We start from the raw sequence: 18516 nt of genomic DNA, 5'->3' as shown, positions 1-18516 counted from the left end.
GCTCAGGGGGCAAGAGAGCATGGAGGAATGGACACAGGGAAGAGGTAATTATTGGGAGGAAGTGGGAGGGGAGCTGTTGCATGGTGTAAATTGTTGTCAGTGTCATGACACAAAGTGTATGTGAACTGCTGTGTGGAAAGTGAATTTGCTCTGTAAATTTTCACCCAAATCACAATTTAAAAAGAGGGAGAAAGAGAACTACAGATTGAGAAAAAAATATTTGGCAATGACATATCTGACAATGGACTTATCTCTAAAATTTATAGAAAATCCAACAGCTCAACAACAAAAAGACAAACAATCCAATTAAGAAACAGGCAGAAGACACAAATAGACACTTTACCAAGGAGGATATTTAGGCGGCCAATAAGCACATAAAGAAATGCTCATGATCATTAGCCATTAGAGAGATGCAAATCAAAACAACAATGACATATCATACTGCCCCAGCACTAATAGCAAATTTCAACAAGACAGAAAATAACAAATGCTGCCAAGGATGCAGAGAGATTGGTACTGTCATACACTGCTGGTGGGACTATAAAATGGTACAACCACTGTGGAAAGCAGTATGGCGATTCCCTAAAAAGTTGGAATTAGAAATACCATTTGACCCAGCCATTGCATTACTAGATATATCCTAAAGAAATGAGAGCCAGGAGAAGAACAGATATATGCACACCCATGTTCATTGCAACACTATTTACAATAGCAAAAAGATGGAAACAACATAGGTGTCCATCAATAGAAGAATGGATAACCAAACTATGGTACATACACACAATGCAATACTATGCAACACAAAAGAATGTAGAATCTACAAAACACCACATAATGTGGATGAATTTGGAGGACATTATGCTGAGTGAAATAAGTCAATCACAGAAGGAAAAATATTGTATAGTTCATTATTTTAAAAAATCAAGGAAAGGTTTGTATATGGAAGAAAACTTTGTTGGTTATCAGAGGTGGGAGGGGAAGGGAGAGAACACTGTAAAAATAAAAAACAAACAAAATGAATCAAGTTCTTTCTTTGTTGTAGTGTTTCTTTCATTTTCACAAACCTTACAAACATTTTCTGATAGATGCATGTAGGACCTCTTTCAGTGTTTGAAGCATTTCCTCTTTCACTTTAGCTATTGCTTTTCAGGGAAAAATTTCATTAACACTAAGTGTGTTTTTCAAATAGATAAGAACTAGGGTGAGGGCAAAAATTAAGATTCTTGTTTGATAATCATTCTTAGTTAAGCTTCGAGGGCCAGCTGAGGAAGAAAAACTTTTAAAAGAAGGAGAAGGAAAGAGGAGGAGAAGAAGGAAGAGTACAGGAAGAAGTAGGAGGAGCTGAAGAAGAAAGAGGAGGAGTTAAGATGTCTGTCTGGGGAAAATATAGACAGATGGAAAGACAGGAAAAAGAGAGAGAGAAACACAGGGAAAAAATCCAACCACTCTAGTGTTCACTTTAACCAGACCTTGGGATTTACAAGGTTGTGAACAGTGTTCTATATTTAACCTACCCAATATTTTGGTAGTTCTGAAATTGGAAAGCAATGCTGTTCCATTAATTCCCTATAATAATTTTTCCTAAGACAACTCTAACTGAAACACTCCCTTTTCATTCCTTTTTAAAAATCTGTAGAGGATCATAGAGTTCCCTATGGCCCTTTCTTAGAAAGATGGAGTAAACTGTCACACAAGGCAACCCTAGTCTAGTCAAACTAAACCTCCCCAACTAAATTCTCAGTACACAGATGGACAGTATGGACAGTGTCTCTCTGCTGGAAGGAACTGTGAGCCATAGGTATAACCTACCACTTCCTTCAAAAACAACTGATGCTATTCCCTTGGACCTCTTTTCTCTCTAGATGTCAACCCATGACATCACCATCACTGAATACCTATGTCCCCTGTGATAACTCTGAGTATATCTATTAATGTCATCTGCAAATTCTTCCCTAAATACACTCCAGGACCATTAACAAATAAGGTGCTTTTTAGAAATAGCTTTTTACTCAGGAATCTGAAAACTTGGACTAAGTGTTTTCTTATCAACATTCTCGGTACCGCAAGAATTCAAATTGAAGCTCTTGGACTCTCCTCTCCTCTAGTCTCTGGGCAACATGTGACTACAATTTCTTGGTTTTGGACACATTCCCTCAACTCATGGTACATCTTGTTTAACCACCCATGTCTGGCTTTCAAGCCAGCCAGCCCTACCCATCCCTCATACCACCATGTTGTTGTTGTTATGTGCCGTCGAGTCAGCCCCGACTCATAGCGACCCTTCCTTGGGTTTCTGAGGCAGTATCACTACAGAAGTAGGATTGCCCAACCTTCCTTCCGAGGAGTGGCTGGTGGGTTTGAACTGCCAGCCGTCTGGTTAGCAGGCAAGTGTCTTAGCCACTATGCTACCAGAGCTCCCTCATACTACCATAGACAAATGGAAACAAGTGTGTGTTCACCATCTTGATTCATGAAAATGAGGAAAACAAAGAAAAATTGATGAAGCCAATAACAGAGGTGATATCATGAAAAAATTATAAAGTAGCAGTTTCTTCCAGGAAGAGTACCATCAACCTAGTGGCAAGAGCATTTTGAGCCAGAAAGGATGGAGCAAGAATGTGATCAGTGATGTTTCTGTAAGGGTTGAGAGTGACAGGATGGAAAAGAGCATCCAAGAAATAGAAACTTAGGAGCACATATAAGGAACCACTGGGATAGTCTGGTACAAGAGAAAATTGTGGGGGCCAAAAGAACAATGATTCTAATGGTGTAGACTATGTCAATGACTGTTCTCTTTTAAGGTTTTTATCATTATAAATTTAAATCAGATCACATCACTCCCCTACCTCAATTCCTTCAGTGGTCTCCATTGCACTTAGAAAAGTATCTCAGCTTCTTACTAATCTTATGTCACTCCCTACACTTGAGTTACACTCAGCTTCTTACTAATCTTACGTCACTCCCTACACTTGAGCCACACTGCCTCCAATCTTTGCTCTGAACATGCCAAACTCTTTACCATCTAAGAACCTTCCCAGTTACATTTCCGTAGCCTTCCTATAGCAAGGTTTCCCCAACCCACCACACCATCACAATTTACTCTTTTTAATATCACTGTTACTTCCTCATTTGCACTTCTCACAATCAAAAATTGTTTTATATATTTAGTTCCTAAGTTTAAATGTTTTCTTACTGTGTCCTTCATTGCCTGTTATAGCATAAAAAATCAATAAATATTTTTTGAATGAATAAATGACAAGAGGAATAAGTACATGAATTAATTTCTATCACTAGGCAGTTGTGGTCTGAGAAAAGCAAGGATAAGTTGAATTTCTGAAATAAAACAAAATAGTATGAGATATTAATCAGGCACAGTACAGTTTGGGACATGTATTTAAAAAAAAAAAAAAAAAACTTTTATTGTGATTTGTTTGAAAGTTTACAGAGGAAATTCATTTTCCATATAGCACTTCATACATTTTTTGACTCATGGCATTGACTGAAACATCCCACAATGTAACAGCATTCTTCCCACTTCCTCCCCATAGTTTCCTCTTCCTTGTGTGCTTCCTTCCCATGCACTCCTACTTCTCAAGCCATCTCCATGCGCATATACTGCCCTTCTATTCTCCCATGATTGATCTTTCCAAGGAGTGTATCTACCTGATGTAAATGTTCAGCCCATATGCCAGTCTTTTATTTGACTGGAAGCCACAGGAGTGAGTTCAATTCCTGAACCAAAAGGCAGCTAGGAACTGTCTTCTCAGGTGTTTCACCAGGCTCTATCAGACCAGAAAACGTGGTCTTTTTTTTTTCTTTTTTGATGATTTTGAGTTTTGTTCCACATTGTTCTCCTTCTCTATCCAGGATCTCCTACAGAGATCCCATTCTGAGTGATTGACAGTGGTAGCTGGGCACCATCTAGTTCTTCTGGTTTTGTGGTCAAATAGGCTGAGGATCACATGGTGTGCCAGTCCCTTAGACTAATTGTTTCCATGTATCTTTGGTTTTCTTCACTCTTCTTTGCTCTGGATGAGGAGATCCATCATTGCATCTAGATGGTTGTTTGCAAGATTTTAAGATCCCAGTCACTACTCACCGAAGTAAGATGTGTAACAATGTTTTTTTGTAGTGTGTTATGTCAGTTGAGCTTGATATCCCCTATGACCATGGTCCCCAGCCCAAAGGTCCAACTACTTGCTCCCTCCGGGTAGCTGGCTGAGACCAAGAAGTCATGACAACCTGGTCCTTTGTCAGCTCTACTATGTTGTTGTTGTTGTTGTTATGTGCTGTCGAGTTGGACCTGACTCGTAGTGACCCCTCCTTGGGTTTCCTAGGCAGTATCACTAGAAAGTAGATTGCCCAACCTTCCTTCCGAGGAGTAGCTGGTGGGTTTGAACCACCAGCCAAGTGCCTTAGGCGCTACACTACCAGAGCTCCTCCAGCTCTACTATATTCCTGGACATTCTTACAGAATATACAAATACACTTGTAGAAACATCATCTGCCAACCCTATACATGGCAGTTTGGGACATATTTAAAAAAAAATCCACTGTTATCAAGTCAATTCTGACTCATAATGACCCTGTAGGACAGAGTAGAAATGCTTCACAGGGTTTCTAAGGCTGTAGATCTTTATGGAAGCATCCTGCCACATCTTTCTTCCATGGAGTTAAGTTAAAGCTGAGTGCTTTAAACACTAATACTGCCTTATCATTTGGCTTTGTTTACTTCAAAAAATTTCTCTAGAAAGACTCTGACCCCTACTTAACATGACCAATTTCTTATTTCTGAATCTGACTCATAATCACCAAGATATGACCATCTTTTTCTTCACATGAGTATTGACCTATGCAATATTTTCATCAGCAAATGTCTGATGACCTCTCAGGTACACCCATCTGAGCAATGAGACCATTATAAATATGAATCACCCATCATGACCAGACTCCTTGGACACATCATAGTGACCTCTCAGGTACAAGTGTCTGAGCAATGAGGCTATGTAAACATGAATCATTCACCATGATCACACTCCTCGGACACATCATAGTGAATGGATCAAAGTTCTGTATGCCTCAAAGGAGTTGTCTTCACCCTCCTTTGAACAGAGCTAGTGTCTCAGGGATGGTGAAAAGTGAACAGAGAAGTCTATGTGGTAGAAAGGATTTTCCCCTTACTAGCCACTGGAACAACAAAAAACAACAAACAAGCCACTGGAAGATGGGGCAATCTACTTCCATAGTGATACTGCCTCAGAAACCCAAGGAGGGGTGACTATGAGTCAGGTCTGACTCCACGGCACATAACAACAACAGCAGCCACTGAACATGTAAAGTGTTGGAAATTTGTTTCTTCTGACAGTTATCTTCTAAATAACAGTCTTCAGAAAGAGTACTTTTTTAAAAAGTTTTTTTTTTTTTCAAATCTTGAAATTTTTTACCCATATGACAGATTTCTGAAAGTATTTCCTTCGATTTAATTAATTTCAAAATAAAGGCATTTCTAGCCAGACTGAAAGGCTATTTCTAGCAAGTCCATGTAAGGCTGTAAAAACGAGTTGCCATGGAGTCCATTCTGATTCAGAATGACCCCATGTATATCCAAGTAGAACTATACTCCACAGGGTTTTCAATGGCTGATGCATCGGCCTTTCTTCCAAGGAGTTTCTGGGTGGACTAGAACCTCCAATCTTTCATTTAGCAGTTGAATGCATTAACTGCTTGCATCACTCAGGGATTTTGTAGGGCTATAAAACATACATTTATATATACACTGAGAAAAGGTGCTGGCACGGATAATCCACCTGGCTCTGACACTATGGCATTGTCATTTCCAGAGCAGAACTGCAGATGACATTCATATAAACAATCACAAATATGTGTCTTAAAACTAAGGAATGTGTCTGAGACAAAGTATATGAATACATGCAGAAGGATATGGATATGCATATTGAATTGGACACATTCATTTCTCTAGACTGATGACAAGACTAACTTAAGTCAAATGAATAGAGAATTTGCAAATGTCACTAGCTTTACTCCAGATCGCTGCACTTGTATGGTAAAGTGGGTGGATTTATTTTTAAAATGTACTAGTGGAATAACATCTAAATTATTTATAGTTTCATATAATAGCACCCAGATATCTTATAAACTTGATTAACTAAATACGAAGCCAATTACTACATATTTTTGAAAATGAAAATTCCTGCCTTTCAGAACTTTCTTATAGGATCTTCCCTTTGAAGATATATATATATATATATATATATATATATATATATATATACGCTCTGGTAGTGTAGTGCCTAAGGCACTTGACTGCTAACCAGAAGGCTGGTGGTTTAAACTCACCAGCCACTCCTCAGAAGGAAGATGGAGCAATCTACCTTCCGTAGTGATACTGCCTTGGAAACCCAAGAAGAGGTCGCTGAGTCCGGTCTGACTCGAAGGCACATAACAACACAACAACAAATATATATGTGTATATATATATGTGTGTGTGTGTGTGCATGTATGTATATACATGTGTGTGTATGTGTGTGTATACATTTAACTCCTTAAGGATAATAAAGGGCCACTCCTCGGAAGGAAGATATGGCAATCTACTTCCGTAGTGATACTGCCTCGGAAACCCAAGGAGGGGTCGCTATGAGTCGGGTCCAACTCGACGGCACATAACAACAACAATATATGAGGTTAGTTTACAAATGTTAGTCAAAGCTAACCACTTGGAATTAAAACTTCAACTATATAACAAAAGCTGGTGGATTTAATCTAATTCATTTAGATTTAAAGGACAAGGAAAATATGATTATTTTTTGCAGCCTCATCAGGAGCCTGTTTCCATAGAACATCCTTAAGCCACTTTCCCACCACATAGTAGTTTCCATTATTAGGAGTGTGGTCAAGATGTATTTATTTTGGAAGCCTGCCAAGTAATGTCAGTTGGGTCTCAATGGTACTGAATTTGACAGGAAGCAAAGCACAGAGGGGAAAAGGTATTTTCAAATCACTATTTTTATATCAAATGTGTAAGACCAAAAGTCCCTCCTGCAAAATGTCAAACTTTCCTTTCCTTCTTGGCATTCTTCTATTATGGCAAATGCAGATATCCTGCCTCCACTTACACCTCCCAAAGATGAGGTAAGAGGGTTGGGGAAAAGAAATGGAGTCTTTCTTGAGGCTAGAAAAGTTGTTTCCAAACTGGAGGACAAGATTTACTGAAAAATCAAAAAGCTCATCTGACTGAGTGCCGAAGCATTTCTATTTGCCATGGCCCCTCCCCATCACCAGGCTTCTTCTTGGTTCTGCAAAAGCCCACCCCCATACCCTACTCTTCCTAGAAATTTGAGTTTAAATATACTCCTCAACCCCTCCTTTGCTCTTGAATTAAACTGGGAGCAGTACCCCCTCTATTTAACCTACCTATTAAGCAACAGAAAAAAAGGTTGTTGTTTTTTTTCTATCTTTCAAAAATGTGAAGCCAAATAGATCTTCCCTTCCTCTCCTTAAGTCCTCTTTTAGTTAAGTTTTTAGCAGCAAGCAGCTCACTACCATTCCTTCTGAGAACTCCAGTAAAGGAAAAAGAGTACGTATGGGGTGTCCAACATCCATAGTAAGTGGCCAAAGAATAGGCAACTTGACTATGAGTTCCTGAAGATCAGTGACAATCATGGTAGCCTTTGTACCTAAACATTGCCTAACATCCAAGAAATATTCCATAAATAATTTCTGAATTTAATTTAATTGCTTAAGTGAAAATGAATTATTAACAAGCTATTGCCCTGATGTGAATATCTTCTGTAATACAATACATAAGTGTTCATCATTACTCACTCCCCCTTTCCCTGTAGGAGGATCACACATCCCTACCTGCAAGTTTCTGGCCTTGCAGAATAACGTGTTTATGTGAGGAAGTAGGACATACCCCATAACATACTTCCATCAGCCCTCTTTACCTTTTTTTCTGTCATAAGAAGAGTATATCCCAAATAGGGGTTAAACCTTTATTCTTTGTCCTGGAATGAGAAGATGTGTAAAGGAAAGCCTTAACAGCCAGCCTACAGTGATCAACACATAATATGAACAAGAAGTAAGTATTTGTTCTTATTTGCATTTGAGAATTCTGGGTTGTTTGTTACTGCAGCAAAAATACCCTATACATCTGCAATATCTGTATCATCATTTAGGAGAGCACTCAGAATGTGACAAAATATTTATGCTAAATAAATTTCGTAGTGGGACTAAGAGATAAATATTCAAAGATTCTAGTTAAGAATGCAACCTCTAGAATCAGATCTGAGGCTAAATCTAATACAGCCACTTACAACCTGCATGAGCTTAATCAAGTTAACTCTGATTTGTCATCTGTAAAATGCAGATACTAATAGTAGCTACTTCATAGAATGACTGAGTTGGTTTAGAGAGATGATATATGAGATTACATTAGCAAGCATAGTACTCTATGGTGTCATTGATGGGGTTCTCTAGGAAATGGCATTAAGATCAATGTTTGTGATCAGGAAATTTATTGGTGAATACACTCAAGAACAACAGCTGTAACACAGTAGGCACAAAAGGGCTGAGCAGAGGAAGAATTAAACAGTGATCAATGACAGTGAGTTTGGTTTTGGTTTGAGAGACCCAACCAGGCCTCAGCCAAGCCTTTGTGCCTTCACATTGGATATGAGTCATTGGAGGTAGTCTGGCCCCTAGGAGGGAGGCATAGCCTTGAGCAAGACTGCTTCCTTCAACCAAAGGCCATTCCTGGAAAGGGATTTGGCTGGGAGCCAGCCACCAGTGGGCAGCACTCAGCAGTTGGAGGAATGGGTGCCTCCATCCTGAAGGAAGTATGCATCTGGGATTGCACCCAACACCCACCATTGTCCCCCACTATGCGACCTACAGCCACATTTTTCATGTGATAAATTTGCCCCATCTGGGTGAATCTCCTCCAAAATCCTGGGTTGCTCTTTTCCTGGAGAAAATCTCATGTCAAGATTAGCGAGATAAGCTATGACTCTGCTGCTTTATCTAGTCTCAGGGGTTAAGCTGATATTCTTCATCTCCTTCCTCTGTTCCTATTCTTCACCTCCCTTACTGATGGCCACTATATGCTCTGGTCTAGGTGGCTTGCCTCGGTGGTATCTCCCAAACCCCCAGGCTATGATTGCCACATTTGTTCATTTGTGGACAAAATTTCTAAACAGTCACAAGTGATGTGAGAAGAAAGAGTGAAGTTCTGAGGAAAGGATGTAGCAGAGGGTATATGTAAGGGCTTGTCCCCACCATGACCCAAGGGAGGATGGGGCAAAAGCACTCTGGGATGATTCCATGAGATGATCCTTGGGCAATTCTCTGCCTTTTCTCCCTCTGCTGACAGAGAGAGGTCCATGGGCATCATACAGTAGAAGTTTCAGTTTCTGAATCTGATTAAAAATGAGAGTATAGGTAATCAGATGACCACTAAGCACATGAAAAGCTCAACATAACTTAGTCATCAGGGAAATACAAATTAAACAGCAAATATCACTACACATCCACTGGTGTTAGTTGCCATTGAGTTAATTCCAACTCATGGTGACCCTAGGCACACAGAGTGCTGCTATAAACCCTATATGTGCAGAGTATAACTGCATTCCACAGGGTCTTCAAGACAGGGACATTTCTTTCAGAAGCAGGTTTCCAGGCCTTTCTTTTGAGGCACTTCTGTGTGGGTTCAAAATGCCAATTTGTTCAGTTTGTTGGGTAGTCGAGTGCTTAACTGTTTGCTCCATCCAAGGATTCCTACATACTCGTTGTTGTTGTTGTTATGAGCTGTCGAGTCATCTCCGACTCATAGCAACCCCTCCTTGGGTTTCCAGGGCAGTATCACTGCAGAAGTAGATTGCTCAATCTCCCTTCCAAGGAGTGGTTGCTAGGTTTGAACCGCCAACCTTCTGGTTAGCAGTCAAGTGCCTTAGGCACTACACCACCAGAGGATGCCTATAATTAAAAAAAGACAGATAATAACAAGTGTTGGAGATGATTTGGAAAAACTGGAACCCTCATGCATTACTGATAGCAATATATAATGACACAGCTACTTTGGAAAACTATTAATCAAAGACCTATCACGAGACCCAGCAATTCCTTTCTTAAATATTTACTCAAGAGATATGAAAACTTATGTCCATACAAAGGGTTGTATAGGAATGTTCATAATAAATTATTCATGACAGCTTCACACCAGAAATAACTCCAATGTCCATTAATAGTTAAATGGATAAGCAAACTGCCATATAGACATACAATCGAATACTACTTAGCAAAAAAATGTATGAACTACCAGTATGTGTAACTAACTGCATGGTTAAATCTCAAAATCATTTTTTTCTGAGTAAACAAAATCCGACATAAAAGAACACATACTGTATGGTTGCATTTATATAAAACTCTGGAAAAGAAAAATATAATCTAGAGTGATGAAAAGCAGCTCAGTGGTTGCCCAGGGCTGAGTGTGGAAGGGGTTTGCCTATGCAGGGGAACAAGGAAACTTTTGAGGGTGAAGAAAAGATTGTGATGGTGGCCACATAGGTGTATATATTTGCAAAAATCCATCAAACTGTACACTTAAAATTAGTTCAATAAAGTTGACAGTTTTATTATGGACAGAATAGAAATCTTCTGCTCCTTGTTCTGGAGAGACCTGGTGCTGGTGGGTGGGTGATAAGGTGACTACTCTTTTCTTAGCTCACACAGTGACCCTGGAGTTCCACTTCAAAGATTTTCTTCTTGGTACCACAAAGCGAAAATGACAGGGTTGTCTGTTATTATGATAATGCCCCAGACTAAAGAAGCCACAGAAGGTCACAAGACCTCCCAATTCCAATATCATCATGTATTTACCTATTCGACCTCATGTCTAGTTTGTACCCATGGTACTTTTTCCCACTGTTTCTTTCCATGTGGGTTCACTCACTAAGACACCAAAAAGGTCAAAAGTCTTACTCAGAGTCGGTGACAATGAGTCAATGGCTGCCACTCCTCTGCTTTCCAGCCTCTGGTCTAACCACTAACCCACAGTCAGGCCTACTGACTAGGAGCAGTATTTAGAAATGAATTCCCATTACCTACCCCCTGAAAAATTAGTTTCCTTTTCTTTCTTCCTTATGCCTGTCTCCATCTTAGGATACCCCAAAATACCCTAGTCTAACTTTATGAAAAGTTATTAAAGTTAATTAAAGATCCCAGGGTGGTGTGATGAGTTGTGTTCAACTACTAACCTAAAGTTAGTAGTCGACGAAAGAGGGGGAGGACTTCAACGAGATGGATTGACACGGTAGCTGCGATGATGGGCTCAAGTATAGCAGAGATCATGGAGCTGGCGCGGGATCGGGCAGTGTTCCGTTCTGCTGTGCATGGGGTCGCTATGAGTCGGAAACGACTCGACGGCCCTTAACAACAACACTAACCTAAAGATTGGGGGTTCAAATCGCCAAGTGGTACTGTGCAAAAAAGGCTTGGTGATCTGCTTCTATAAAAATCACAGCCAAGAAAACCTTACGGAGCCTAGTTCTATTCAATAGCACCTGGGTTGCCATGAGTCAGAATCTGCTAATTGGCAACAGGTTTTTAAATTTTTTAAGGAAAAGTTAGCAAATATGTTTTCATGCAATAAGCAACTGCCATGAAATTTGACTGACTGTGGCCAGTAAAAGACATGAATACCTGTGTCTGAGAGAGTTTTTTGCCTTACATTGGTCATAGAACTTTAGAACATATTCACCAACTAAATCAGTTGCCACTGAGTTGACTCCAACTCAGTCATTCATGCATGTCAGAGGGTTTTCTGTGGTCCTAAGTAGCTGGTTTTTTGGAAGTGCATTGCCAGGTCTTTATTCTGAGGTGTCTTTGGGTTGACTCCAACCTCAAACCTTTTGCTTAGCAGTTAAGCACATTAACCATTTGAACCACCCAAGGACATTCAGTAGCTAAAAGTGGAAAGCAAAAGATTCTTCAGCCATTTTGTTCACAGTGGTGGCTCATATATCAAAAGGTTTTAAAAAAAACATTTTTTTAATGCTCTAAGAAAAGAGTCCTAGGTTTCACTATGGATTTCCAGTTTAACAGTTCTTCCGTAGAGTCCAAGATTTTGTTTTTTTGTAGCCTTAGCCTCTCTGGTGCTCTTAAGTACTGTGGTCAAAGAACCCTTGCAATACCCCTGTCTTTTCCCTCTACAGGGTTTTCAATGGCTGATTTTTTGGAAGTCAATCCTCAGTCCTTTCTTCTGAGGCCCCTCTGGGTGGATTCAAACCTCTGACCTTTCACTTAGCAGCCAAGTGTGTTCACATTGCATCACCCAGGAATTCCTCGAAATGTACAGAGCCTTCTAGGTATGTGTCCTTGTGGCTAGGCTTAAGTGCCTCAGAGTAAAGCAACCAGGGCACGAATTGCCCAGATTTGACCTATTACCCCTGACAAAATCTGTACTCATTTTAAGTAAAGATTCATCCATAGGAATAAGAGTGGACAAGGCTTGTGGCCCAGTTCCTCCTCTCTGGGTGCCTATAAGGCTGCAGTGGACTGACAAGCCACTTAAACACAGGGGATACCACAGCCTTCTCTGAGCAACTCTGAAGAATCAACACACATTCAGAGAGCAATATTCTAGTGCCATTCTAAACTTCCTTCTGCTCTTTTCCCTTTCTGCTACAAAAATACAATTCCATATTAAAAATAAACAGTGCTGCCTTCCCACAGATCTCTGCTCTCCTTTAAATAGTCTGACAAGTACAAATGATTCCCAACTGTCCCCACCACAGGACAGACAGGGCTCTGGGGCCTCTCCATTCTTCTCTTTCTCTCACGTTGCCTGTTCCATTCTGTCTGCTCCAGCCTTTTTGAAATCTAATTTCTAATTTTCTGGCTCATTATCAGCCACCTTCTCCCTTCTTCTGGATGCCTCCCTGGGTCTCTAGCTGGGAGCTCTTGGCTCCATCTTTTCTGTTTCTTTCTCGGTCATTTCTCTCTCTGAGTGCCTCTCCGTCTCCCCCAAATAACCACAAAACAAGCGGAAAAAGTGAACCATGGGTAGAATAAACCATTGTGTTAGGCCACTTATGCTATGCAAACCTGGAACTAAAAGTTACAAGACCTCATTCTGGCCATGTTGGCCTGTTCTTTTGTGAGGAGCCTTTTGAGTGGCCTTTGAAGACCATATTCTCTCCACAATATTTGCATCTTTAATGCACATTGAAGACACGCTCTTGGCACACATGCAAAAACGATTTGGGTTGTGTGGAAGATATGGTCACTAACCTCAGGTTGAACTAAAAAGGTCTGGAAATTTTAAGGGGTTGTTTTGACCTCCCAGGGTCACATAGGATGAGGATCTGCCTGGCAGTTGTTAATGGCAGTTTGATTGGGCTCCAATGCTGTTTTTAAGTCTCTACTGAATCCAGCCAAGTTAAACACACTTTCATCTTCACTTGCAAGCCCAGCCTTCAGCCCCAGGTTTCCGTCATTCTTTGGTTCTTCTTTGGATTCTCTCCAGTTTGTTGACAAATCCTCCAACTTTCATTCAAAATTACTTCTTAATTTCTTCCCGATAGCATCTCACAGAGTTTCCTCAAGATCAGCATTTTACTGTTTCTGCCCACACATTGTGCTAAATGTGGGAACAAGAGTACAGGGAAAGACCTCCATGCTGCTTGTTGTAGGGGGAGCAGATGCAAAAGCAAGCCAGCCTAGTGGAAGGTCCTTTCAGAAAAGCACATTCTGCCTATTCGGGGATGGCACAATTCTTTTCCTTTTCCTTTCTTCCCCTTCCCACCCCACCACCAAAGGGAAAAATAAATAATAAATAAATTTATTTATTTATTTACTAACTTTGTGTTGTGGTTTGGGTGAAGGTTTACAGAGCAAATTAGTTTTCTACTTAACATTTTGTGCACATTTTGTTTCATGACATTGGTTATAATCTCTGTTTAATAGTACTCTTCCCACTTCCTCCTGGGTTCCTTGTTTCCATTAATTTTTACTGCCCCTTTCTGCTTTCTGAGCTTTGTTTTTGAGCAAATGCTGCCCTTTGGGTCTAATAGGAGTATGTTCTTCCCTGGTGTTTTGGTTCACTTTACAGTCCTGTTTATTGTTTGGCTGAAAGCTGATCCTCAGGGGTGGAATCAATTCCAGGCTTGAAGCATGTCTAAGGACCACAGTCTTGGGGATTCCAATAGTCTCTATTAGACCAGTAAGTCTGGTCTTTTTTCACAATTTTCAATTTTGTTCTACTTTCCACCACCCCTCCCCCTCTTGTCCAGGACTTTCTATTGTGATCCTTTTCACAGGGATTGGTAATAGTAGCCAGACATGTTTTGGTCTCAGTGTCATGAAGACTGGGGTTGGCATGATCCTTTGGTCCTCTGGACCAATTGTTTCCCTGAGTCTTCAATTTTCTTCACTCTTATTTACTCTGGATGGAGAAAGACCAGTAGTTGTACCATAGATGGGTGTTTGCAAGCTTTTAAGATCCCAGTAGATACTCACTAAAGTAGGATGTAGAACATTGTAGAATATAGACTGTAACATTGTGGACTGTCTGATGCTAATACCTAGATGTCCCCCAAGACTGTAGTCCTAAGCCCCCAAGCCCATTGACTCATCCTTTTCTTTTATTTTTTGAAGCAATGCTCTTCCTTGATTGTGAAAGTCATATTTGGTCATTGTTTAAAATCTGTACAATGCAGACAAATATATTTTAAAAATATAAAATTCATAGACAATGGAGCAACAAAATTCAGTGACAAAAACAAATGGGCTACCAAGCCAAGAAAAAAAAAAAAAAAACATGGATAGATAGATATAGAGATAATACAGGTAAATATTGACATACCCCCCCCAAAAAAAATTAAACCACTGCTCTCAAGTTGATTCTGAATCATACCAGCCCTACAGAATGGAGTAAAACCTCCCCATAGGGTTTCCAAGGCTTTATGGAAGCAGACTGCCTCATCTTTCTCCTATGGAGAGGCTGATGGGTTCAGACGACCAACCTTTTGATTAGCAGACAAGTGCTTTAACCACTGTGCAACCAGGGCTCTTTAATATAGAGATAAATATAGATAAGTCTATATATAAAACTTAACTGTATACTAAGGGCATTTTGCCATGTATTTATTGTCCATGTTTCTATTCCTTTCTTCCAACTGTCACTTTAAACATTGCTGTTGTTGTTCCTTGTTGTCAAGTCAATTCCAACTCATGGCAACCCCATGTGTGCAGAATAGAACTGCTCCATAGAGCTTCTAAGAGTGTGACCTTTCAGAAGCCTGTCACCAACCCTGTCTCTTAGGGCACTTCTGGGTGAGTTAGAATGACACTATTTTTATTGTTGTCAATTTTATAAGGGCTTTAATAACTGGGAGGGTGAATAAACACTAATTTCTTTGTTTTTCAACATTCTCTTAACTATTCATTTGTTATTTTTTTCTTTGCAGATGAATGCTTGCTTCATTTTGCTGACATTTTGTGCAGAATTTCATTAAATACAAAAAGATAAAAGCAAGAGCTGACATTTAAGATGATGAAAAAGCTTGGAAATAAATAATGGTGATGGTTTAAAGAAAAAAAAAAAAAGAACAGATTATAAAATCTCAAAGCTTCTTTCTTATCCTAAAAATATATGATTCTATGATTCTAACACCTCTTCCCATGGAGGTCACTGAAATATCTGAAAAGATCTTACATGCTGTTTCTTCTTAGTATAAATAAGACAGATTCCTTCAATCACTCCCTATGAAACATAATTTTTTGTCCTATCTTTTAGACTACATTATAGCTTATTTTTGCTTTTTTAAAATATTCCATAGATTTAAAAAAAAAAAAAAAAAAAAGGCCTCACTGCCATCAAGTCAGTTCCAATTCGTAGCAACCCCTCCTTGGGTTTCTGAGGTGGCATTGCAATGAAAGTAGATTGCCCAGTCTTCCTTCTGAGAGTGGCTGATGGGTTTGAACCTCCAGCCTTCTGATTAGCAGTCATACATATAAATAACTAAATAGGAATTCTCTAGATGTGATTCAATCAATGAAGCAGAACAGAACTTTAAAATCTCTCTTCTTTCTTTTTTTTTAGAGAAAAGGATACTCTAATTTAGTAATTTAGTACAAGTCCATTTTTTTTTTTTTCTTTTTTTGCCTGCAGCTTCATGATACTGGTTTACTCATACTGAGTTTAAAAAAATTCTGATCTTCAGAAGGGCAGTGTTTCCCAGGAGATAGTTCAAAGGGCAGAAATGCATAGGAAAGAAGGACACAGGAAAAAGGTAACCACAGGGAGGAAGTGGGAAGTGTAACCATTGTGGGAATTGTAATCAATGTCATGAAAGAAAATACATATGAACTGTTGTATGGAAAATGAATTTGCTCTGTACAAATTCACCTAAATCACAATTTAAAGAGAGAGAGAGAAGAAAGCTGCTATGAACATTCTTGCACACACACAAACACACACAAAAAAATTTTATTTTGTTCATATATGTATGTAGAAAGAACACAGGCTTTTTTGGAGTCCAAAAAAAGAGTTGATATTTACTGTGGAACTTGGATAAATTGCTTACTTTCTCTGAACACAAGTTTAGTGGATGCTGTGATGTGCCACCAAATTGATAGTCTCATCCAGTCACTTCAAGACCAAAGCCAGCAGTACTGGCTGCTGATGGCTCATATCCAAGTCTCCCTGGAATTGCCCTTGGCCCAATGTTACTTCCTCTACCTGGGGGCAGCTCATATCCAATTACTGGTTCAAAGATCTGTCCCTCTCACCCCAATTCAGGATAGTTCTGAAAGACCATCTCAGCTCCAAAAACTCTATGGAATGAGTTACTGCCTCTGTTGCAATTGCTTTGCTATTTAATTTCTCCCTAATTCCATTGCATTTTTTTCTCATTTCCTCAGAGATATTGTTCCCAAGGGCCTTCCTAAGTAAATCACTTGCACTCAAATCTCTGTCTCAGAGTTTGCTTCCTAGGGAACTTGATCTAAGGCTCAATTAACTCAATCTTTGAAATGGAATTAATGCTACCCATTTCTTCATGCTGTTGAGAGGACCAAATGAAATTACAATTATTAAATTGCCTAGCATAACTAGAAATAGTTGGTGTATAATCAAGTTTCACTCATTTTTCTCTTTAAGCTGTGCTTTTTCTACCAGACTCTTGATAGCTATCATCAAAAATTCAAAGTGTTATTATATGGGAGAAGGAGACGTATGCTACATTGTTGTATGGGGCAGAATGTTAACAGCTGACAAAATTTTAGGCACCCAGAAATGCCTGGTGCATATTTGACACTCAGTAAATGTGTGATGAATAGATGATGATTAGATGAATAGATGAGAAATCAGCACAAATTTAGAAATTCATATTGATCATTCTTTTTCTAAACTTCAGTAGGCTGCCACAATGCCCATTTAACCAATACTTAACCACTCTGTGTTTTAGTTTTCTCATCTGTTAAGTGAGAATAACAATAGCACCTACCCTCACAGATATCTGTAGATAAAATGAAATAATGCACATGAAATACTTAAAATAGTTTCTCCTACATAGTAAGAATCCAATAAATATTATTTATTATTGAACATTAATTTCATGCTAAGTATTGAATTAAGCCCTTTATAAATAATGTCTTATTTAATCCATATACTGGTATATCAATATAGGTATTTAGTCAACAACAGAACCTGAGATTCATGGTGTTGTTGTCAGGTGCTGTCAAGTTACTTCCAACTCATAGTGACCCTGTGTACAACAGAACTAAACATTGCCCAGTCCTGCACCATCCTCAAGTAGTTGTTATGTTTGAGCCCCTGTGTCAATCCATCTCATTGAGGGTCTTCCTCTTTTCACTGACCCTCTACTTTACCAAGTATGATTGCTTTCTCCAGAGACTGATCTTTCCTGACAACATGACCAAAGTATGAGAGATCAAATCTTTCCATCCTTCCTTCTCAGAGTATTCTGGCTGTACTTTGTTCTTCTGGCAGTCCATGTTACATTCAATACTCTTTGTCAATAGTGTAATTCAAATACATACATTCTTCTTCAGTCTTCTTTATTCGTTGTCCAATTTTCTCATGCCTATGAGGCAATTGAAAATACTATTGCTTGGGTCAGGCACCGAATTCATCCAAAACCAAAAATTTACTACCACTGAGTTGATTCCAACTCATAGTGACCCCCATAAGGTTTCCAAGACTGTGATTCTTTACAGAAGCAGACTATGTCACCTTTCTTCCATGGATCAATGGGTGGGTTCTAAGCACCAACCTTTTGGTTAACAACCAAACCACTATACCACAAGAGCCTAAGAAATTTACCAAACTCATTATTGTTTTTAGTCTTCAATCTTCTATGCCTCCTTATTTTCAAATAGCAGTAATAACCTCATCTAGTCACTCAAATCAGAGAGTTGGAGATTATTCTAGAAAATTCAATCTCCTATAGCCTCTATAGGAGCTCTGGTAGCATAGTG

Source organism: Orycteropus afer, unplaced genomic scaffold (genome assembly GCF_000298275.1).
Source record: "Orycteropus afer afer isolate SDZICR_OR568_19922 unplaced genomic scaffold, OryAfe1.0 scaffold00077, whole genome shotgun sequence".
In the NCBI taxonomy this organism is placed as follows: Eukaryota; Metazoa; Chordata; class Mammalia; order Tubulidentata; family Orycteropodidae; genus Orycteropus; species Orycteropus afer.
Note: the sequence above shows the minus strand (reverse complement) of the source record.